We start from the raw sequence: 23,629 nt of genomic DNA on the forward strand, positions 1-23,629 counted from the left end.
AGGAACACACTATTCAATAATATGAAGCTGGCAAATTGACAAGTTGAAATGTGGGCAGTAACAGTGGGAAGGAGCTAGGCAAGACGCCCAGACTAGGAAGGCACAGCTCCAAGAATGCCCAAGCAATACCCACATGAGAAAAATCAGATAAGCAGATTAAAATCAAGAAGCCACTGAGTCCTTGAAACAAAGGAAAATCAGTCATAAAAACTGAGAACCGGCTACCTAGATCCTCTGAGTTCATTTTTTCATTTTTTTCACTTTGCTGTAATAATATCTACTTTACCATAATTGACCAGAAAGTTGAGTGAAATGATGTGTATGAAGACTGGTAGGGAGAAGGAATGAGAAAGAGATGGATTTTCATCTAGTTCTGCTTTTTCAAGCTTCGGGTTAAGGAAGGAGGGCTGTTGTGAGGAAGGAGCAGATTTCAAATCTGGTTCGTGACAGAAAATATTCTCAATCCTGAACTGGAAAAGAGGAATGTTGGCAAGAGCTACTTTACATAAACTACATTTTGGACAGGGAAAACTTCCAGATTCATGGGCTTTCTAGAAGTCCCCCACTCCCGTCTTCCATCCTCCGAACTTTCCAGTGTCCCTTCTGTCTTCCCTGCCTTGTTCCTTCTTTTCCAATCCTCCCTTCTTTTCTCCCTTCCTCTTACCCTCTTTCCTTAACTTTTCTTCCTTTTAAATTTTCCCAACTGTTGTCTATTTTCAAGTTCTAGGATGGTAGGAGGGTATTATTTCATGTGTAAGAATTCTAGATGATGGGAAGTGTTTTGTTAGTTAATGTTGTCAACTTTGCAGAACTTATAATCACCGAAAAGACAAGCCTCTGGGCACATCTGTGAGGGAGTTTCTAGACTCGCTTCAAAGAAGTGGGAGGACTCACCTTAAATGTGAGCGGCACCATCGAATGACTGGAGTTCTGGACTGCATAGGAGGGAGAAATTGAACTGGATGCTAGCATTCATCTCTTTCTGCTTTCAGACTGTGGATTCCAGTGTTACCAGTGGCCTCGGGTTCCTGTCACAAAGATATACACATCACAATAGATTGTACCCTTAAATTTCTAGCAAAAATCCCTCTTCCTTCTTTAAGTTTTATGAGGTATATTCTACCAGCAGTTCAAAAGCTAAGTAATAGAGGTTGAACCAATAACAGACACATATAGGAAGTATTGTCCACCCTTGTGTCCTTTGAATTTTTAGCTTAAAATATGCTAGTATATACTCTTAAAATGGTAATGACCTTCCTAAACTTACATTTAATTTTCATGATATCCACTCAAGGAAATATTCATAAAAATATCTAATGAGTAAAGACTTTGATCCAAGCTTTATTTGTAATAGTAAAAAAAAATTAAAAACATATTTACTGCTCAAAGTTTAATGGATGGAAAATTCAACTGTTATATAAATACAATGAGGTATAATTATTAAACACTATGGAGTGTTTTAGCAAAATAGAGTTTATTATGCTCAAGTATCAGTTTTCAAAGCTACAGGGAATAAAAGTCTAAAAGGAACCAATTCACAACAGGACTGGATACTGTCGTGTATGGTGACTCAGGTGACATTTATGATTTTTCAGTATTTATATACCATTTGTTATTCACCTGTCTTTAAAATTGGACATTATAAAGTCAGCTTTAGTTTTGTGGAGAGTTGTTCATTCTAACTCGACTCCTCTTAGTTTTATGCTGCCACATAGAAACGTGATACAAATGGCAAGACAAATTGCTTGTGCCTTAGAATGTAAAGTATGCTTTGTGGAAGGGAATGGAAAAGCTTATATAGGTATGTGGGGTGCTCTACACAACACACACATGCATACATACATATATGCATACATACATACATACAATATGAGTTTTAGCATTAGTAATCTTACTCATAAGTCATAATCCACAGGATTTGATGGGGAATAGTGTCATTATATGGTTGGAGCAAATTTCCAGTCCCTGCCACTGTGGCAGCATAGTTAATCTGACCTGAATTACAGCATTTACCTGCATCACAAAGACTCTGATGGAGTCGGTCGGGGTGGGAATGAACTCTCCATTGCAGTGACTTTGGCCACTGATTCCTGGGAAAGCTTTTTGATGATGGGGACTCTGGGTGATTAAATGCTTGCCTAATTATAACTAACAAACATCACAAACACCATTATGGCTGGGTGTTCTTGACTCCATTATAACTCTCAGTGGGAGACGGACGAGATTGAAATAGCCCTGCTCAAAGTTCCACTTAATTAGAGTAATGTTGATGTGTGCAAGTGTTCTCAGAAGTTGAAGGGAAGACATTAAAGCATTGAGTAATCACTGATAGTTGAAAAGAGATCCATAGATTATCCAGTAAATAAATCTTTCCTATTGGTCTAAAAAGAAAGAAGGACAGCTGAAGGCGATTTAGAAGAAGAGTGTGGAGCCACCAGATGCTGCGAAAAGGATAGAGGGAGACGGACAAAGAAGAACCAAAAACCATTTTCTTATTCAGCCAAGATTTAAAAATTTAAGGCATAAAATGGTGATTTGGTCAGTGAGAAACAGAACCAAGAGGACAAATATATATTTATTTATATATATTAATAAGTTCTGGTGTGTGTGTGTCCACTCATCTGTCTGTCTGTGTGTATGATCTTAAACAACTAAGTCACATCCAAGACCCTGAGGATCCGGTAGTTATTTGGTCCTTGGGTCTGGACACCTCAACAGTCAGAGTAGTCCCATAATAGCTGCCTCTCACTGGAGCTGGATAGCCTGTAGTGACTCATTCCACAAGCTGGGGTGCCTTAGTGTTCCCAGTCTGGGTCAGGAAGCCCACATAGTTCCTGGAGAGTCGCTGGTCTCCAGACTACAGCGAAAGCTTGGAAACAGGTTCTGCTGTCATCAAAGGGATCAGCATGGGAATAAACAGGATAAACTAACTCAGGGGCCAGAGGGAGGCTGGTAAAGGTGAGATTAACTTCCTTTTTTTTTTTTCTCATGGTTTATTTTTTTTTTTATATTTAAAAATTTCCATCTCCTTCCCTCCTCCTCCCCCTCCCTCCGCTCCTCCTCCCCCTTCCCGCCCCTCCTTCTCCCTCTTCCCTCCCCTTCCCTCCACCCATACCTCCCCTCCCTCCCTCTCAAGGCCAAGGAGCCATCAGGGTTCCCCACTCTATGCTAAGTCCAAGGTCCTCCCAACTCCCCCCAGGTCCAGGAAGGTGATCGACCAAGCTGAGAAGGCTCCCACAGAGCCCGTCCATGCAGAAGAATCAGAGCCCAGCGCCAATGTCCTTTGCTTCTCAGTCAGCCCCCGCTGTTGGCCACATTCAGAGAGACGGGTTTGGTCGCATGATCCATCAGTCCCATTCCAACTGGAGTTGGTGATCTCCCTTTAGTTCTGTCCCACCATCTCCATGAGTGAACGCACCCCTCACGTTCCTGACTTTCTCCCTCATGTTCTCGCTCCTTCTGCTCCTCATCAGGACCTTGGGAGCTCAGTCCAGTGCTCCAATGTGGGGCTCAGTCACCTTCCCCATCTGTCGCCAGCTGGAGGTTCCCTCACGGTCCTGACTTTCTTTCTCATGTTCTCCCTCCTTCTGCTCCTTTCCTTTTGAAATACTGTTTCTTGTCTGGGCTGCTACCAGAAGGCGCCACCCACTGTTGTCTGGTTGGTGAGCCTTGCTACAGTAATCAAGGCAATCCCACAGCTCTTCAGGTTCCGCTCCCTATTCAGGTGATTTTAATTTGTGGCAAGTTGGCATCGAAACCAACCGTAAGTTAAATATTAAAACAGAGCATCCTGTTTTAATATTTGAAGGCTTATTTGGAATCATTAAGAAACAAACCCCCTATGACAGTCTAGTAGAGCATAAACGTGCAGTCAGTATTAAAATAGAACTGTGAACCATAAAGTTAACAGTAAAATGACAGATTTTAAATTTGTAAGGAAAATATACCACAACTGACAGGAAAAATGACTTGAGTATGTGTTTTTTTTTTTGTCCATGCAAAGAAGGTACACGGTTGTCCAAGAGGCATCTCAGTGTGTTTAAAACAGGCATTCCTAAGAGCCTCGCTTCAGCTCAGCTCTCTGACATCCATCATCCAGGTTTGTTTCCACACAAAGTTGTATTTCGTTTTCTTGCAGAGGTTTCACGGTGAACTTGAAAATACTAATTTGTTGTCATCCCACTATAGACAGTTACATATATACAGGCATTTTATGTCTTTATTTAAAGGGCCTGGATCAAAGGTCTTTTGTTCAGAACTTCTAATCCGTGTTTCGCAACTTTAATGTGCACAAGAATCTCGTGTGTGTGTGTGTGTGTGTGTGTGTTTTAATGCAGATTCAGGAATAAGCAGAGCTAATTTATCTTTCATGGAGGCATGGTTTTTTAGGGCTAGTGACTAGGAGCAGCATAAGGGATCTTACTAGAACTTGTAAAATGTAATGCATAAATAAAGTGTGTTGTATGTGACATTTCCGAGTTGCGTGTCTTCCTACATAGCTGCTATTCCACATTTGTAATTTTTAACAAAAATTAAAATGTCGACTTATGTACAGGCTAGAGTTCCTATACATACACACATACATACATACATACATACACACATACACACATACACACACACATATATATATGTACGTGCATACATACACACACATATATATGTATGTGCACACATACATACATAATACATACATACATACATGCTATCTTGTCTCAATGCCATAAGGTTCGGGCTTGTTGGCTGGATTGACCTTGTCTCAAATATCTGTGAGATGGATTCTGACTTTGTTTCTGATGGAGCCTACAGCTATTTTTATAGCAAGCATGGGCTCTGTTGGTGCCAATTACTCTTCTTAGAAGTTTACCTTCAAAAGGAATCCACACTAGTGAACCCTGAGTGTCTTGTCTTTGCAATGATGGAGCTGAGTGATAATTCTTAGAACTGGATAGTTACTGTGCAGGGGAGCTGACCCCTTAGGCTTATTTTCCCTTCTTACCCTTTTTAAAACCCTGCTGTGAAAGAGGACCTGTTCTTACCTCCTGTCTGACTAGAAGAATCAGACATGGCTTTAGCAGAATGAAAATATTTTCATACCAACTGCTGCTTTGCTTAGTCCCCCTCTGGGGCCCCTGGAACTCTTTGGAGGCTCAGTTACCCCAGGATTTGATCTTTTACAGGCTTGTGCTTATGCTCAGCCCCAGAGGATGTGGTGTGGTTAATTCTTGTTGGCAGTACTTTCTGCAAGCTGTTGTGAATCTTGTTAGCTCATCTGCAGAACATCCTCAGAAGAGGATGGCTACCAAAAGGATCACTAGTGACAAAGGGAAGCTGCTAGAAGTGAAAGGGGAAAATTATCAGTCATACCCCCTACTGCTGTGAGCTATACACAATGGAAATCATGTTGGTGTTGGTTCTAGCTTGATAACTTCTATTTCTCAATAGACAAGAGCACCTTCAACAATGACTAGGGAAGGTAAGAAGAAAAAGTGATGCTGTACTCATTAAAAAAATAAATAAATAAATCCCCTACTTGGGCAGTGGTGGCACACACCTTTAAACCCAGTACTTGGGAGACAAGAGGCAGGCAGATCTCTGTGAGTTCAAGGCCAACCTGGTCTACAAGAGCTAGTTCCAGGACATGTAGGACTGTTCCACAGAGAAACCCTGTCTCAAAAAGCCAAAAAATAAAACAACAAATCCCCTAATTATGAATTCTTTTACCACCAGATGTTTGAACAGTTGCTAATTTCTTCTGGTCTCTATCATAGTTTGGCTCCAAATCCTAAAACAAAAATAGGAGATGCAATTTGAGGTTTTATGGCTTCAGATAAAAATCCCTCTGTACACAATGAGCACACACATTTTTGAGTAAACTACAACCAGGCTTCAGATGCCTGAGAAACAGCCTGGACTGAACTGAGTCAGGGGGAAAAGTAGTCGGTTCTCAGTTGTCCAGCCAAGCCCACATTTTCCTGGTTGTTTGCTCCCTGCCAATACAGAAACATCAAAGAAATAGCAAGATACCAGAGGCCAACACTGCCTTGAAAGAAGGCACTGTCTTTGATTTGTTCTTTTATTTAAAGAATATTTGTGGGATGCCTACCATATGTCTGACAGTGTTCTAGGCTCAGAGGTTACAAGTCAGCAAGAAAACAACAGCTAAAAAGGCAAGTGCTCACATTCTGTGTGAGATGCTTTATATTCATAATGTGCCATTAACAGAATAAATATGCATTGTAGGAGAGGTAATACACTTAGAAAAACAATTTCTTCAAATTTTAACGGAGACCGCATGTCCCAAACTCTAAGCTGAATGAAAGAAACCTTAAGTATGTCATATTGTTGTTTTTACTTGATTTTGTGCTATGTTTAAATGTGCCTAATATACTATTTGCCGCCCTGCCTGTCTTTGAGTTCACTTCAAAGGTAAACACATTCATAATATTTTATGGCTGACACCATCATTCTGCTATACAACTCTTTATCATGGAAAGTTGACACTACTTATTAAACAATTCCTTGCTTACCCCTCTGCACGCTACCTAGTACCATTATTCTAGCATCTGTCTACATGACTTTGACAACTTTAATGTCATACAGGCAGGATTTGTGTTTGTTTTTGTGTGACTGACTTATCTCACTCAACGTTATGTCCCTCGAGTTTCATCCATTTGCAGTGTATGTCAGCGAGTAGTATTGTGTTTTAAGCCTACACTACATTTTACTTCTCTGCCTGTGCGTTGAGAGTGGGCTACCTCTACATATTAGCTATTCTGAATAATACTTTTATGAACACATGTGCACAAATAAGCCTTTGAGGCCCGATTTTCAGGGTTTTTTTTTTTTTGTAAATACCCCAAATTGGCATTTCAGGATCACATAGGCTAATAATATTTTGAAGTTATTTTGAAGATCCAGCACACCTTTTCACAGTGTTGTACTGTTTCGACCATGAGAACATAAGTATCCCAAGTTCTCCACATTCTCACTGTCACTTGTCATTTACTCGCTTCCTTTGATAGTAGTCATCTTAATGAGCGTGGAGTGGCATCTTGCTGCAGTGTGAACCGAGAATCTCCTAACAGGTCACATCCCTATCCAAGAGCCTACAGACTTGACCTTTGGTATTGGCAGGTCATGGGGTCAAAATTATTTTGAGTTATTTTGTTTTCTTTCCATAATCATGTACTATCAACCTTTGTATCTTACTGACCTACCACTTGGTGTGGGACAATTATTTTCTATCAATTATATTTTAAATAAATGCTGATTGGTCAGTAGTCAGGCAGGATAACCAGACAGGAAGTAGAGGCGGGCCAAGGAGAACAGGAGTATTCTGGGAAGAAGGAAGCTCTTCTGCAGTCGTGACCAGCCGTAGAAAGAAGCAAGGTGTGACTGCCTCACTGAAAAAAATACCAAGCCACAAGGCTAACATAGACAAGAATAATGGGCTAATATAAGTTATAAGAGTTAAGAAGAAGCCTGAGCTAATGGGCCAATCAGTTTATAGTTAATGTACACCTCTGTGTGATTTCTTTGGGACTTAATGACTGTGGGAACCAGGCAGGACAGAAAACCTCAGCCAACAAACACTTTCTTTTGTGATTATTACCTAACACTTTGGAATGCATTTTGACAGACCTTTGGGCTGTCATCCTAATCCTAATCTTGCTCTTTGTCAAACTCATGTCCTCTTTTTAAATTTTAATTATGGTTTTATACACACATAGACAACTGCCCAGTCTGTATGTTACTTATATGTATATGTAAACTGTTCAGTAGTTATTTTCTTAATACCATCACTTTTATTTACCTATAGGAAATGACTAAATTACACATTATGAACTATCTGATGACTATCATTGGATTCCTATTTATACAACCATAAGGTTATGATAATATCCTAAAATATAGAATGTTGGAAGTCCACATTTCTTTCTCTTAGAGCCAAATATCCATTATAATAATATTTATTATATAATTATGCACATGTCCAATGAATTTCCAGAGCTTTGAAAATACTTAAAATAAAATAAACTCAGTGTGTTACACTATATCTAAAAGGCTCAATGCATATCTAAAATGCTCACTGTGGCTAGTGGCTACCATAAGTATAGAATGTGCCTACAGTCACAGAAAATTCTAGTTGGCAGCAGTGTGTTGTAGAATATTAGTTGATGATGATGAATATTAGTGGATGATGTAGAATATTAGTTGATAATGATCATTATCAGTTGATGATAAACATTCATTTATGCTGTGGAATATTTGTTTAATGATGCATTCTTTTATGTTGTATTTGTTTAACTCTGAAGCTGGGTTTCTCTGCCTGTCTAAAACACCTGATTGGTCTAATAAAGAGTTGAATGGCCAGCAGCAAGTCAGGAGAAAGGATAGGTGGGACTGGCATGCAGAGAGAATGAATATGAGAAATCTGGGAAGAAAAGCTCAAGGAGCAAGAAAAGGAGAGGGTACATCAGGGGCCAACCATTCCACTACACAGTAAGCCATGGAGCAAAAAGTAAAGAATGGTATAGACAATAGAGAAAGATGAAAACCCAGAGGCAAAAGATAAGGAAAACTGTATAGAAAGAAACAAGCCAAGCTAAAGTCCACATTTATAAGAAAGAATAATGTTCCATGTATTTATTTAGTAGTTGGGTGGTGGGCCCCCAAAAGAACAGAGAGCAAAGAGTAAAAACAATCAACAACAATAGTGCCCTAAGAAGGTGTACCTCCTTATATTTTGTTCATTTTGTTATTGTTATTGTTTGCGACGGAATCTCTATGTGGCCCTTACTGTCCTGGAACTTGCTATGAAGTCCAGTCTGGCTTCAAACTCACAGAGATTCTCCTTCCTTGGTCTCCTCAGTGCTGGGATTAAAGACACCACACCCTTTTGCTAAGTATTTGAGATAAATATTGACATTATATTCTTAAATTGTGTTTTTAAAGGTCAGTTTGATGGGATACAATAGGAAAACCTGATACTCATCGCACAGTATTTGGGGAATTTGTAATGCCAGTAGACAAAGGGGCAGACGGAGATTTCCTTAGCTTGTGACATTCAGCTACTGTTGCCACCCCTTATGTGTAATAGTTGATACTCAATTGTAAGGATCTTATATTATTTCATAATATCTACTTGGGGCTATTTTCCAGTCCCTTAGTATCTGAGGCAAAGATAGACACATACATAAGGATTCAGATGTTGTCATCCACAGAGTGAAATATTTCACAGAACTTATATGTTAACATAGTCTTAAGTTTTGGGTTGGTACAGACTAGAGGTCTGCCAAGGCTAGTGTATATTTAACAAATAGTCACAAAAGAAAAAGTTCTATGTCAGATACAAAGGTTCAGAGTACAGGATTATTAACTGAGAATAGAAATAAGCAAAAATAACTTTGACTTCATGGTGTAGAACATTCCATCTCTTCACAATCTCTCTCTCTCTCTCTCTCTCTCTCTCTCTCTCTCTCTCTCTCTCTCTCTCACACACACACACACACACACACAGCCCTATGTAATTTTCATACTCACATGGCCAGAGAAGATAGTTGGTACAAATTCATAGTTTTGCCAAGCTGAGGAAACATGGACCATTACCCAAAGCTTGGAATCACACTGTGCCATATGAATCTCCTCATCTGCTACAAGATTTATAGAAAGGCTTGGCAAATCATTTGAGCATGAGCACTTCTGAATGAAAAGTAAAACTATTTTAAGCTTAATGAAGTCAATAGGGTATTTTAATACTCATAAAGAACTAACGAAGAATACTTTTGCTGCCACATCAAACTACCTCACAAAATGCCAACAGCAGTCTAAGTACCTTAAAGCCTAATGGTTTAGCACTCTGATGCCTTACAGATAAGAACTCACAGTTCTCACTGCTTTAGAAGAGAGACTTAAGAGTTTAAAAAAGATTTTTGGCCTAGAAATTGGTCTTCATCACTGGGCCTAGTCCATATGTTTCTGTGGATACAAATAAGCCCTCAAACAATATTTGATAAAATAAATGAAATTTACAACATTCACATCTAAGTTTCTAAACTATAAAGAAGGCGTAGTTGTGATAGGCTTAGAATTTCTAGGGTAAATATGTTGTCAAACTAAGAGTGTGATGCCTTTACTTTAAGTCCTAATTATGTTGCCTCAGGAATTAATAGTAGTCTTACTTAAAGTCTTCTCCTCCACACACATCTTTCTTCTTGATTTAGCATTTGATCATGTGTCAGTATTCACAGTAGCTCATTACTAGGTCAGTGCTATAGCTGGATCCACTTTGAAGAGAAGAGAAGAGAAGACATTGAAACTTTTTTTAAAAATTGCTTTTATGGAGCTATATATTTTTCTCCATTTCCATTCCTTCCTCTTACCTTCCCTTCTCCCCCTCCCCATGGTTCCCATGCTCCCACTTTACTCAGAAGATCTTAACACATTGAAGCTTAAAGGAGGTAAATGAGTGCCGAGAGTCACACACTGGACTGTTGTTGGGCTAAAATTCGAGCTCCAGTTAATTCCAGAACTTGAGTTCTCAACTACCACATTGTGTTGTTTGAGTGCTCTTTGCATTTCAGAGATATTGGCAGGAAAAAAACTGAATAATTATCACTTTAATTCATATCAAATAATAATTACCCATTTTATCCTAATTTCATCAAAACCAGAATCTAATATTGTTGTCAAAGAGAGGTGTTGGGAATATGTCTCTCACTTGTTTTCTTATATAGAAAAAGTTATTCTGAATTTTAATTTTTCTGTGTTTAAACAAAATGTATTGTTGGAAACTCATATAAAATATAAAATATACTAGCAATGTTTTTTTAATTCAACTATCTCTCCTCTGCAGTGAGGTTGTATATTGAGGATTTATAGCAAAAAGAAAGGCAAGTCATGCAGAAATTGTTGTTGATTTTGATCATTTTTCTTTGTCAAAGTCAAGTTCCCACTTAATTGCTCTGAAATCTAAATAACTACCCTGTTATCAAAAAGAAGACTCTAGGTGTTTTTTAATTTGATGGTAATAGGCAAGGATATCAGTAGAGAGATTCTAACCCAACCAATGTTTTTGTGTTTCTCCCTTTGGAGGGCTTTCTATAACCCCATCACTTGGATAAAGCTGTCATTGTCAACCAGAGAACAGTGGCATTGCCAAGGGTGAATGAACTATTGGGAGTGTAGCCTGTCTACTTTGTTTACCCATTGAATTGTCCTGGACACTCCTTTCTGTTCCAAGAACACTAAAGAGAAATTCTGGTGCCCCTTGGTGCATTTCATCTCTCTTGTCTGAGCCCAAATCCAGCAAAACTCAAACTATGAAAGATCATGAGGGACTTATTAATTACAGTTTTTAGTGATCACCCAGCTGCTGACTGTGGGTATAATTACAATGAAGACCAGTATTTATACATATACCATTGGGCTTACTAGAACAACTGCCATTTGGTGCTTCACTGCCAATGCCTTTATAGTTACACTGCAATTTTTAGATGAACGTAATCTTATCAATTACCATTTCTAGAGATGAAAAAGCAGGCCCAAATTATTTAATACTTATCCAAGGTCAATCTAAAATCCATAAGATAATGGTAGTCTTCAAATATTTCACCAAACAGGGCTGGCAAGATAGTTCAGAGGTAAAAACAGTTGACACCAAGAGTGTTGGCCTGCTTTGGATCCACAGAATCCACACAGTAGAAGGAAACAACTTCCATGCGTTGGCTTCTGACCTCTATGCATGCACAGTGGCATGAACTTCTACAGATAAACACCCACATACACAATAAAAACCAAAAAGAAATCCCAACTTTCTAAAAATAGCTAAAAAAAAAAAACTCTTATTGCGATCTCGCACTAATTTTAAGAGTGGAGAATCCTCACAAAAGTAAAAATGAACCTACCATATGATCAGGCTATACCACTGTTTGCCATATGCCCACAGAACTTGGTATTCTAGTTCACAGTTACTTGCTCAACTATAGTTTTTAGGAAAATAGTAATTCTTATTTCACATAATGAGTGACCATCTTTATAAGGAAGCTAAACATTGTGTGCAAGGACTTTTGTTTATTAGTTTGTGGAGAACATTGTCCCAACGGTGGCAGAAAAGCAATTTCTTTGTGAGTATATTACTTTGTACAGTGATTAGGCCGCTGAAATGGATCAAGACATTCAGTTTTTCTGTGGGATTGATGTTAACTTCTAACACAAAAGCCTCCTCTTGAGTAGAACCTTGTTATCATAGATCTAATTTTCTTTCTAGTTTTTAAGGAAGGTCACATTTGTTAAAATATCCTTGAATCTTTTACTTTTGCTGTTCTAGACATTATTTCTGTACCTTTTTGTTGTAGGAGGCTGCTTGTTTGTTCCTGGCTGCCCAGACTCCCGAAATAACCACATAGAAACTGCATTAATTAAATCACTGCTTGGCCCATTAGCTCTGGCTTCTTATTGGCTAACTCTTACATCTTAATTTAACCCACTTCCATTAACTTGTGCATCACCACAAGGTCGTGGCCTATCAGCAAAGTTTCAGGGCATCTGTCTTTGGTGGCAACTCCATGGCTGCTCCTTGATTCTGCCTCCTTTCTCCTATCACTCAGTTTAGTTTTCCATGCCTAGCTCAACTCTACCCTATCAGGCCAAGGCAGTTTCTTTATTAGCCAATGGTATTTACCACATGCAGAGAGGAATTCCATGTCACCTCCCCTTTTCTGTTTAAATAAAAAGGAAGGTTTAAACTTTAACATAGAAAAATTACATATAACAAAACAGTTTTCAAGCAAGAATTACAGTTACAATATTTATATCTACTTTCTATATATTCTTCAATTCCATCAAAGACTACAGAAGGATATAATATCACCTAAGTAAATAGCAAGTGCATTATAAGCAACATCCAAAACTCTAGAAATGACAGAGGCATCTCACTGCTTGGACAGTCACCAAAGTTCTTTTGTACTGTTGGAGCATTCATCTTCAGCCTACAGGCCCATAGTATCCATTAGACTTTTACATGAAGCAGGAAATTTCAAAGACAGTTCCGCCAATATTGGCAGTTTGTCAGTCACTTCTGTGTCCTGCAGAATGTCTGGCAGGCTCTTTCATGAAACAAGAGCCCTGAAGGACCTTCTCACCTTTAGGCAAGATGATTTCTCTGTGGGTCCTGCATGTCCAGTTCATACAACATAGCATCAAGCAGTCCAGGCAAGAGCTGTTTCTTGCCCAAATGGCTAGCAAACTTTATAAGGAGCCTCTTCGATGCCCATCTTCCTCTTGAAGTAATTGGTGCTGCCAGGAGCAGATGTGTCTCACTGTCATGAAAAGTCCTAAGTTCTTAAACATTTTAAATGCCATATTCTGAAGGCCTCTGAAAGATTTGAAGAATACCTATCTAACTGAAATATACCTCTATATATCTATCCCACATTTGTATAGAAATAACCATATCAAAATGACATGAAAATAATAACAATAATGGAAATAATTTGGGGAAATGTCTATGGTTTGTAATATATATTAAAAACAAGGAAGAGGTTTTTGACAAGGTGTTTTAGTCTGTAAAAGTGCATTCTTCCAAGACTGAAGACCTGAATTTGGTTCTTGTAATTCACATAGTAGGAGAGCACAAACTCCAGCAATTTGTCTTCTGATCTGTATATGCATGACTTAGCATGTGCAATACACAACAAATAAAAGTAAAAGTGGAAGAAAAAATAATGAGTAAGAAAGTTTTTCAAGTGGAGGAAGAACTTGTGTCTGAATGTGGATTAATAACCCACCAATAAAATATTTACTATATCCCAAATTCCACCATCCTATTGGACTATCTATCCATTGTTTCACTTGAACTTTTTAGCTTAGATTCTTAGAAGGCTTTGTCCATTTGGGAAATCTTTCCCAACTTTTCAAGGGCATCAAAGAGAAATAGGATGAGCTTTAGAACTGCATTTGCTAGAAGGCATTTACACCATTTAGCAAAAATATCCCCATGTCTCCTCATTCTTAATGTGACCAGGGAATCTACACTATTGATGGAGTTCTTATAAACCTCCACAAAAGAAATAAAAATCCTGGCTGCTTTAAGTGTGCTCTGTAGTCCTATAAAAATCCATGACACTCGTCACAGGAAACATGGCGCCCTAGGCACATGTGTTTTCCCTCTCAGGCTTCTTTCTGTAACTAAATGCAATTAGTTGTCGCCTGGCCCTGATTTATGGCCACTTATCAACAGTAAAAACCGTGCCAGGATGCGCATAGGCTACACAGTTTGATATGATTCCTGCTGAGTCGGGCGGGAAGAAGAGCTCCAGCCACACAACTCCCAGTCAAGGGTCTTCTGAGAACTGCCATCGGCAACCTGCAAATTCCTGCTACAAATCCTGCGAACGGTACCGCTGGGAAACCACACTTTAACTGATGGTCTGGTATTTCCAAAAGATAATGTCACCATGACATTTTCAGTCTTTTAATATCATTTTATTAAGTCCCTGCGGTACCATCCGAGAGCTGGGTCCCCTCGAGCTGGGAGAACTGGAGTGTGTTTTCCTGATCTTCATGCTGTCTGGTGCCTAGCAGACTGGGCCTTCAATATAAACCCCAGGCTCTTAGAGGGAGGCCTCTTGCTGCTCATGCCTTTACAAAAGAAATGATGTTTGCTGTAAATGAAGGAAATGTTATCTCAATCATGGGGTCTGCAGCAGGAGGATGCTTACTGTTTAAGGCCCTTGGTTGAGCTGCTAAGCTCATCTCATGTCACTTTAGATGACTAGAAGGCAACATTGTCCCCATGTCTACTCCATAGACTCACATAGTGATTCTTGGTCAGAAGTGTGTGTGTGTGACTACACACACACACACACACAGACACACACACAGACACACACACATGTGTATGAACACACTGTCCAAAAATACACATATAAGGCACATAGTTTATCATATAGAGAACTGTACTCAGCATTGGCATCACCTATGTTGAGAAAAGAACATTCAAACTCATGCTTAATAGTTTTAATTAGCTATTTTCTTCCATATTTCATTATAGTACTTATAGCCATGGCTAATGACTTGTAATCTCAGCCTCATTAACCATCTTTCTTTGCAGTGCTAAGTATTTCTTGGGCTTTGCTTGATAATGTATAAGGGTTCTCCAGAGACATAGAACCAATGGCATGCATGTGCATATGCTGGAGATTCAAGAATGGATGTTGCAGGTGAATTCTTGCACAGCTTTGGAGAATTCTCTCTTGTTCTGAGAAGCTGATCTTTTTGATCTGCTTAAGGTTTTCAGTTGATTGGATGATTGTTAAGCAAGGCAATCTGCTCTCCCCAAAAGTTTACCAATTCAGGCGCTAAACTCACCCAAACAACCACTAAGGTGATCGTAAAATTAAGCATCACAGATGGAAAGATATTTATCCATATATGTAAACATATAGGCATATCTTTTGTACTCTCCCTTTTTTCTTCTGCCCTTGCCCAGATGCCAAGTCCATGAACAAATGATAGAGTATGATTTATGGGATTTTTGAGATCTCTATGCAACTTTCTCATCTCATTTACACCACAGAGATACCAACTCTGTCTTATGTGAGTTTAAGAGTAAGTGAGGTGCTACGTATATACTACAGTCTAACACATAGCAAATAGTCAACAAATGGAACCTGTAGTCTATTGTGCACTTATGTACCCTCTGCACATTAATTCTTACCCTTCTCTGTTCTGCTCTCACCACCTTGTTCCAGTTCCAAAGCTTCCAAAATTATTTACCGATTTAGCCCTGGGAATAGTCAAAGACATCCTGACTAATAAGATAGATATGTGAGGTAAATGTGGACACTTCTGGGAGAAGCATTTCAGTTAGTGTGGTAGATATTTGAAAAAAATATCTCGCATAGGCTCAGACATTTTAACACTTGGTCCCCAGTTGGTCGTGCTATTTGAGGATGCGGTGCAACTTTGCTGGAGGAAATACGTCACTGGGAACATGCTTAGAAAGTTCATAGCCAGCGGTGGTGGCGCATGCTTCTAATCCCAGTACTTGGGAGGCAGAGGCAGGCAGATCTCTGTGGGTTCGAGGCCAGCCTGGTCTACAAGAGATAGTTCCAGGACAGCCAGGATTGTAACACAGAGAAACCCTGTATTAAAAAACAAAATCAAGCCAGGCGATGGTGGCGCACACCTTTAATCCCAGCACTCGGGAGGCAGAGGTAGGCAAATCTCTGTGAGTTCGAGACCAGCCTGGTCTACAAGAGCTAGTTCCAGGACAGGCTCCAAAGCCACAGAGAAACCCTGTCTCGAAAAACAAAAAAACAAAAAACAAAAAAAAAACAAACAAAATCAATCAATAAGTCAATCAACCACATAAAAACAACAAACAAACAAACAAAAAGAAAGTTCATAGCCTTGTATCATTTCCAGTTCACTCTCTGCTTCATGTTTGTAGCTAAGATGTGATTTTTCAGCTTTCTGTTCCTGCCACCACGCCTGTGACTTGCTGCAGTGGACTCTTATCCCTCTGGAACCATCAGCCTCAAATAAATACTTTCTTGAGTAAGGTGCTTTTGGTTGTGATATTTTTATTACAGCAACATAAATGTAGCTAATACTGTGAGAGATGGAAAAGCAAAGGAATGAAAACATCAAGCCATACGAGCTTTCAGGAAGAAAACATGATTCTGTCTTTGGGAAAAAAAAAGTTATTTCTCCTATTTTCAACAATGTGAAAAGGCTTTTGATGAGAATTTTTGACATAGTGACCACAAAATGTATTCTTTCTTCCTTCCTTCCTTCCTTCCTTCCTTCCTTCCTTCCTTCCTTCCTTCCTTCCTTCCTTCCTCTCTCTCTCTCTCTCTCTCTCTCTCTCTCTCTCTCTCTCTCTCTCTTTCTTTCTTTCTTTCTTTCTTTCTTTCTTTCTTTCTTTCTTGGTGTCTGCCAAAGACAGAATGTGTGGATTGACCTCTAAAGGAAGCATGACAGCTACAAGCAGAGCACACTGGGGTCCACACTGTTCCACTAGCAAAATCACATGGTGACTTTTAAAAACAAAACAAAACAAGTGTTGTTTTTAAATCTGTATTCAAACAAGGAGGATGCCAGACTGGGGTCTCTTCTATCAAGTGCTCATACGTGATCTTTTTGTCTAAATAAGATTTGATCCTTCTTGGAAACTCTTTATATTCTTCAGTGAATGAACTGAGTATACTACCAAGGCTTACGGATCCCAAATTGGCATTTTAACATATTGTTGTCGAAAAACAACAGGGCTGAGTCAAAAAGAGACCCAAATCCCCCAAAGTAAGGAAGCCATCCCAAGGCTTTTCAGGAGCCGCAAAAGGGAGAGCCGAGGCTGCAGCCCACGCCTTTGCTGCACAGAGCCAAGCTAATTATGTTTTTCATAATTTCTGTTTTTGTTTTTTAACAAAAGTAGTACATTTGTTTGGTTCCTCCATAAGCCTAACCTTTGGGAGAAAACACACAGAAAATAGATTTTTGCTACTTTTTTAGGCTGTTAATAAGCTGCTTTCATATGGCAATTAGCCCCCCTTTTCTCCCCTTTCCAAACTGCTCTTGAAGCAGTTGAAGTTTAAGCTGCCTTTGCCCTCCACAAAAAGAACTGGCTTTTGACTAAAGCAATGATTTGATGGTAAAAAGGACTTTTTAGGGAGAGGACTTAAAAGAAGAAAGATTTGTATCTATAGGGAAATAATGTTATTTTAAAAGCAGACAGGAAAGAGGGTGGCTTTCCCCTGGGGCTCGGGTCATAAAGAGAAGAGACATGCTCAGCTGTGTTGGCCATAGGAGAAAGGACTGACTTCAAACTGCAAGTTAATTCCAGGCCTTTTAGGAAGCCTCATGCACCCAAAGCCATAAACCACACCTGGGGACACTGTTCGGATGCCTACCAGGGACAGAGCTGGGCACTAGCTGTAGGTCTGCCAAGATGGCTGCTTGTCTGGGATTCTAGCCTTCCCAAGACTTTTCCGAGGGGCCGGTTTTCATCATACGTCTCTGGAAGTCCATTCAGCAATAAATAAAAGCATCTAGGCAGAGCAAGTATAAGTCCTTTGAGCTGTGGTGCCAGTTAATAATGTCTCCCGCGAGAAACTTGTTAGGGAAACTTCTGTGGTCCCTTGTAAATGACTATAACTTGCATAACAAATTAGACTCTGCAGAACTCTGCAAAATCTGAGACGTTCACTACTATATAGTTTCAAAGGAAAATTTTCATTAATTGTTTTTTCTAACCCCTAAATATTAAAATATTTAACATTCAGTTTGTAAAGGGGGAATCACATATTTAACCTTCAGACATATTTTTGCTATGGGAGACAAGATTCAATCTTCAATAGTTCCATTGCAAAGTTCCTACTGTCCAGCTATCAAGAAACCCAACTGTAGAAGGCTCATGTGCACTGTGGAAGACTGTGAAATCAGCATGACTATTTTGATGGATTCCAGTAAAGATGATTGGGGGACATCGCATAGGAATGTAGGAAAACAAGATCTCCTGATGGCATGGATGTGTTTCAGAGACAGACAGCTTCTCTCCAGCCCTAAAGTGGCTGCTTCAGGCCAGCTCTTATTGGACAGCCAACTCTGAGCTTCCTTTTATGATCCAGAGACCAAGATGTGTCTGTGGGCTGGTCCTCTTCCCTTCTCCTTTTTTGCTTCTTTGAGAATAGCATTTTATTAGCATTCTCAGTGGATTCAAATGACACAGGAAGCCTCAGGTTCAATTCTCAGCACCAAAAAGTAAGACCTAGCTGTCTGAGAGGGAGGAAGCCCTGAGCGAAGTCCTGAGTGACTGCATTATTGACATGGTCACAGCCATACCAAGATGTCAAGGCTTCAGACATGCGGGAAATTAGCAAAATGTTACCCATATGGCCCTGCTCAAGAGAAAGGGCAACAGTTTCCTCTGGGGCCCCAGCATGAGTGTTTATGAATCACTGACTAGTGTGTGCAGAGACTGGCAACGGCAGCTTCTTCCCAGATGTTTACAGCCTGTGATGCTCCCCTGTAGAATCCTCCTATGGAAACTATTATTCCTCCTGTGTTGGACTAATAGACACAATGGGGTTTCAGGTTGCACTGGTAGTGGTAACCAACTCCACCTGACATCAGTTTTACTGTCTGTCTGTCTGTCTGTCTGTCTGTCTGTCTGTCTGTCCGTCCGTCCGTCTGTCTGTCTGTCTGTCCTTTATTTATTCTTTCTCTACCCCTAAGCAGGGTTCTTGGACCCAAACCATGCAGGCTGCAGCAACCTAGCAATATTTATATTTATCTTGCAGGGCTGTATTGAATCTCTCTCTCTCTCTCTCTCTCTCTCTCCCTCACACACACACACACACACACACACACACACAAACACACACACAGTGACTATGTGTATATCCACACCTCTTGCTCTTATGAAAGTCATGAAAAAGTATCTTCTCCTTATTTATTTATTTATTTATTTATTTGTTATTAAAATTTTTCACCTCCTCCCCGCCTCCTATTTACCCCTCTCCCCCCTCCACTTCCCCTCCCTTTCTTATCCAGAGAGCAGTAAGGGTCCCTGCCATGTGGGAAGTCCAAGTTCCTCCCCCCTCCATCCAGGTCCAGGAAGGTGAGCATCCAAACAGGCCATGCCCCCCCCAAAGCCAGTATGCGTAGTAGGATCCATATCCAGTGTCATTGTCCTTGGCTTCTCAGCAGCCCTCATTGTCCGCCATGTTTAGGGAGTCTGGTTTTATCCCATGCTTTTTCAGTCCCAGTCCAGCTGGGCTTGGTAAGCTCCGAATAGATCAGCCCCACCATCTCAGTGGATGGGGGGACCCCTCGCAGTCCAGACTTCCTTGCTCATGTTTTCCCTCCTTCTGCTCCTCATTTGGACCTTGGGAGCTCAGTGCGATGCACCAATGTGTGGCTCTGTCTCTATCTCCATCCATTGCCAGATGAAGGTTCCCTCACGGTCCTGACTTTCTTTCTCATGTTCTCCATCCTTCTGCTCCTCGTCAGGACCTTGGGAGCTCAGACCGGTGCACCAATGTGGGGCTCTGTATCTACCTCCATCCATCGCCAGATGAAGGTTGTATGGTGATATACAAGATATTCATTAGTATGGCTATCGGTTTTTAGCCATAAATAAAGGACATCGAGCCTATAATTCGTGATCCTTGAGAAGACAATAAGAAGGTGAAACCAAAGAAAAACATATAGTTATCCTCCTGGATATTGGAAGTAGACAAGTTTGCTGGGTAAAAATTGGGAACTTGGGGGTGGGTTGGGTTGGGGGTAAGGGGAGATGGGGAGAAAAAAGCATGAAGAGGAGGATGGGGAGGGCTTGGGGGAATGGGATGCTTGGGATATAGGAAGGGTGGATATGGGAGCAGGGAAGCACATATCCTAATTAAGGAAGCCATCTTAGGATTATTAAGAGACTTGACTTTAGAGGGGCTCCCAGCTATCCAGGGAGATACCCCCAGCTAGTTCCGTGGGCAGCTGAGGAGAAGGAGCCGGAAAAGGCCAGATCTTCTCCATTTTTGATGAATGACAAATTCAAAATGAAGAGTTCTAGGATGTGAGCATGGTGACAAACCCCAATCACTCAAGCATCTTTGGGAGGCAGAGGCAGTGGTGACCTTGAGACTTGAGTTCTTATATCAAACAAACAAATGCACAGAAGCTTCTTATACACATTGGGGAAAAATCACTACATATGGAATAGGCTTGCTCAAGGTGAAACAAATATTACAAACTTTCTGCATGTCTCCAGGTGACCCTTTCCAAGAAACCTTCTCCTCTATTTTTTATTTCCTATAAAATAAAATACTATGCAGTTTCCTTTGCCTTGCCACTATGACTGGGTGGCATATAAAAAACAGAGAAAGCAACAGATAAATGTACAGACACAGTTCATCCCCTGTTGACTGCATCTTGGCTGAATGGACTTCTACTTCTCCTTGAGCTTTGCTCTCCCAAATGTTACTTCTGTTCTGAAAGCATGGTTCTCACTCTACGTAGCATCTGCCGTATGCTCCCTTTCCTCTTCTCATTGCTTTCCCAGGGATTATTAGCCACATCCTTGGCCTCATATTTCACTGACATATTTGTGATAACTCAATCCATAATTCTAAAGGCCTTATAATTATATTTAAATGTCCTAAAGGAACTTCCAACTCAACATGGCTTAACCATAGTTTTTTTTTTCATCTTCTATCTATATAAACCTTCTTCTCTTGAACTTCCTAGCTGGGTGTTATTCACCCATTCCTCTCATGGTGGGATTGATGTGGCTGCAAACAGAGAAGAATTTTTCTCTGAAGCCAGACCCAAACCTTAAAGACAAATACACTGAGGTCAACACAGACACCAAGCCTGGGAAGAACACACATAACAGTCAAGTGTGAATGAATGCTCTGGACCAGAGGTGCGACGTCTGACTAGATGCCAGAGCCGAGGATATTCACAGCCAAGAATCTGAGTGCCCAGAGAGTGAACATAATATAGAAAGTCTAGGAAAAGTATCTGGAGAAACTCAGTGAACGGTAACAGATCGCTGAGAACTGGAATGTTATTTGGGTAGGGAAGGGACAGTCAGTGCTTTGTGAAGCGCTTCCCCCACTTTCTCTGGAGAAATAAAACATTGCTGTGAGGGTGAAAAATCAAGAAGACATCCTTAGTCACAGAGTAAGACATCAGGGAGAGAGCTCTCCAACTCAGGTCCTTTAACATAGGTCCCCAGGCATCTCTGCGCCCAGACTTCCAAGTAAAGGTGAGTGGACTTCTTAAAGTGACAGATTTTAACTGCAGCAAAACCCGTGGCGATGTTCTCATCTTCTGCTCTCTCCCATCCCAACCTGTATCCCTAAGACTGAGAGAGGACCACCGTTTTATCTCAGCAAGCCCTCTTATCTCTCTCAATAGAGTTTTGTTTTCATGAAAAGTAACCAAAATTGAATGGAGAAAAAAAAAGCTGACCTATTACTTGTAGGGCCAAGACTAATTTATTCTGCCTTGAGCTCAGTACTTTTATGACACGGCTTTATAAACAAAAATTTCCCTAATCAAAACTCAGTGTTCAACACCAAATTCAACTGTCACAAGAGAAGAGACAAAATGTTCTTCTGTCTTTTGATGTGAGTCTAAAAATACTTTATTTTGAGTGAGGTGCTTTGCTCTGATGTCCAAGTCTCTCCAAAATCCACATCTGCTCTCCTCACACACCACTGCCAGTGACATTTGGGGACTGGTTGTTGGGAAGTGATTATATCATGAAGGAGTTGTCCTTGCGAATAGAATTAGTGCCCTCATGAAAGGGTCCCAAAAAGCTTGTTTCTTCCTCTGTGTTAAGATACAAGGAGACTGTTAAGTTTCCGATTGTTGTGATAAAGCGTTATGACTATTAGTAGTTTGGGGGAAACCAGTTTAGCTCACATTGACTTCCACATCACAGCCCATCATGGAAGGAAGTCAGGGACTGAAGCAGGTAAGAACTCATAGGCATGAATCAAAGGAGTATTTCTTACTGGCTTGCTCTCCATGGCTTGCTCAGTCTGTTTTCTTGTAGCACCCAGGACCGACAGCCCAGGAGTGGCACCACCTGCAATAGGCTGGGCCCTCCCTTATCAACCACTAATTAAGGATATCTACTACAGAGTTGCCTGCAAGCCAGCCTTACGAAGGTTTTCTTCAATCGATTCTCTCTTCTCAGGTGACTCTAGCTTGTGTCAAGTTGACATGAAACTAGTCAGCATATTGATGCATCATCTATGAACCAGGAAAGAGGCCTTCCGTGAATGCTGGATCTGCCAGAACCCTGATCCTGAACTTCCCAACCTCTCCAATTGTGAAAAACAAATCTCTGTTATTTATATGCTGCTCATTGATTGGTACTTTCTTTTCACAGCCCAAATGCACTGAGATATGAGATATATTTTTTGACAGTTCAGTTTTCCTTTAGAATATTATGGGCTGTGACTCTCCATTAAAACACTTGCAAAGTGGTAATTTAATGAGAAAAAAATGTGGAATGGAACACCAGTTTAAAAAAAAACCTACAAATTGGGTGCAAACTAATCACCAATATTCTCCCTAATGGATGCTTAGGAAGGCAAATACAATCTTATTCTGCTGCATTCTATAAATTACAGTAATTTTTGACTTATAATGTGCTTATGAAGGGGTTGATCTTCAGAAAAGTTGGCAATTGTTCTGTCTCAGTTGCTAAAAACTGCAGTGTGGTGTAAGTCTATGAAATGAACATTTCTGATTGGATTTTTCTTTGTTTGTAGAGGGAAATTGGACTACTAAATAAATGTTTTAAATTCAATTATATTTCTCTTCTACACAAAATTCATTTTGACATATTTTTGCCTTACTTTCAAAATCTATAAACGCTAGAGGAACATTTCCAAACCGATGAAAGAGTAAACAGCAAAGTAGATCACAAACTCCAGTACAGCAACTATTACTACCATTGTGTGTGTGTGTGTGTGTGTGTGTGTGTGTGTGCTTTCACAGTGCATACATTCCCTTTCAGTCTTTTTCTCATGTATTTCATGTTTTATTTGGTGCTAACATATAATTCCATTCAGTTAGATATATTAAAGCTTAAACTGCCTCTTCTTTC

Source organism: Arvicola amphibius, chromosome 3, assembly GCF_903992535.2.
Source record: "Arvicola amphibius chromosome 3, mArvAmp1.2, whole genome shotgun sequence".
NCBI lineage: Eukaryota > Metazoa > Chordata > Mammalia > Rodentia > Cricetidae > Arvicola > Arvicola amphibius.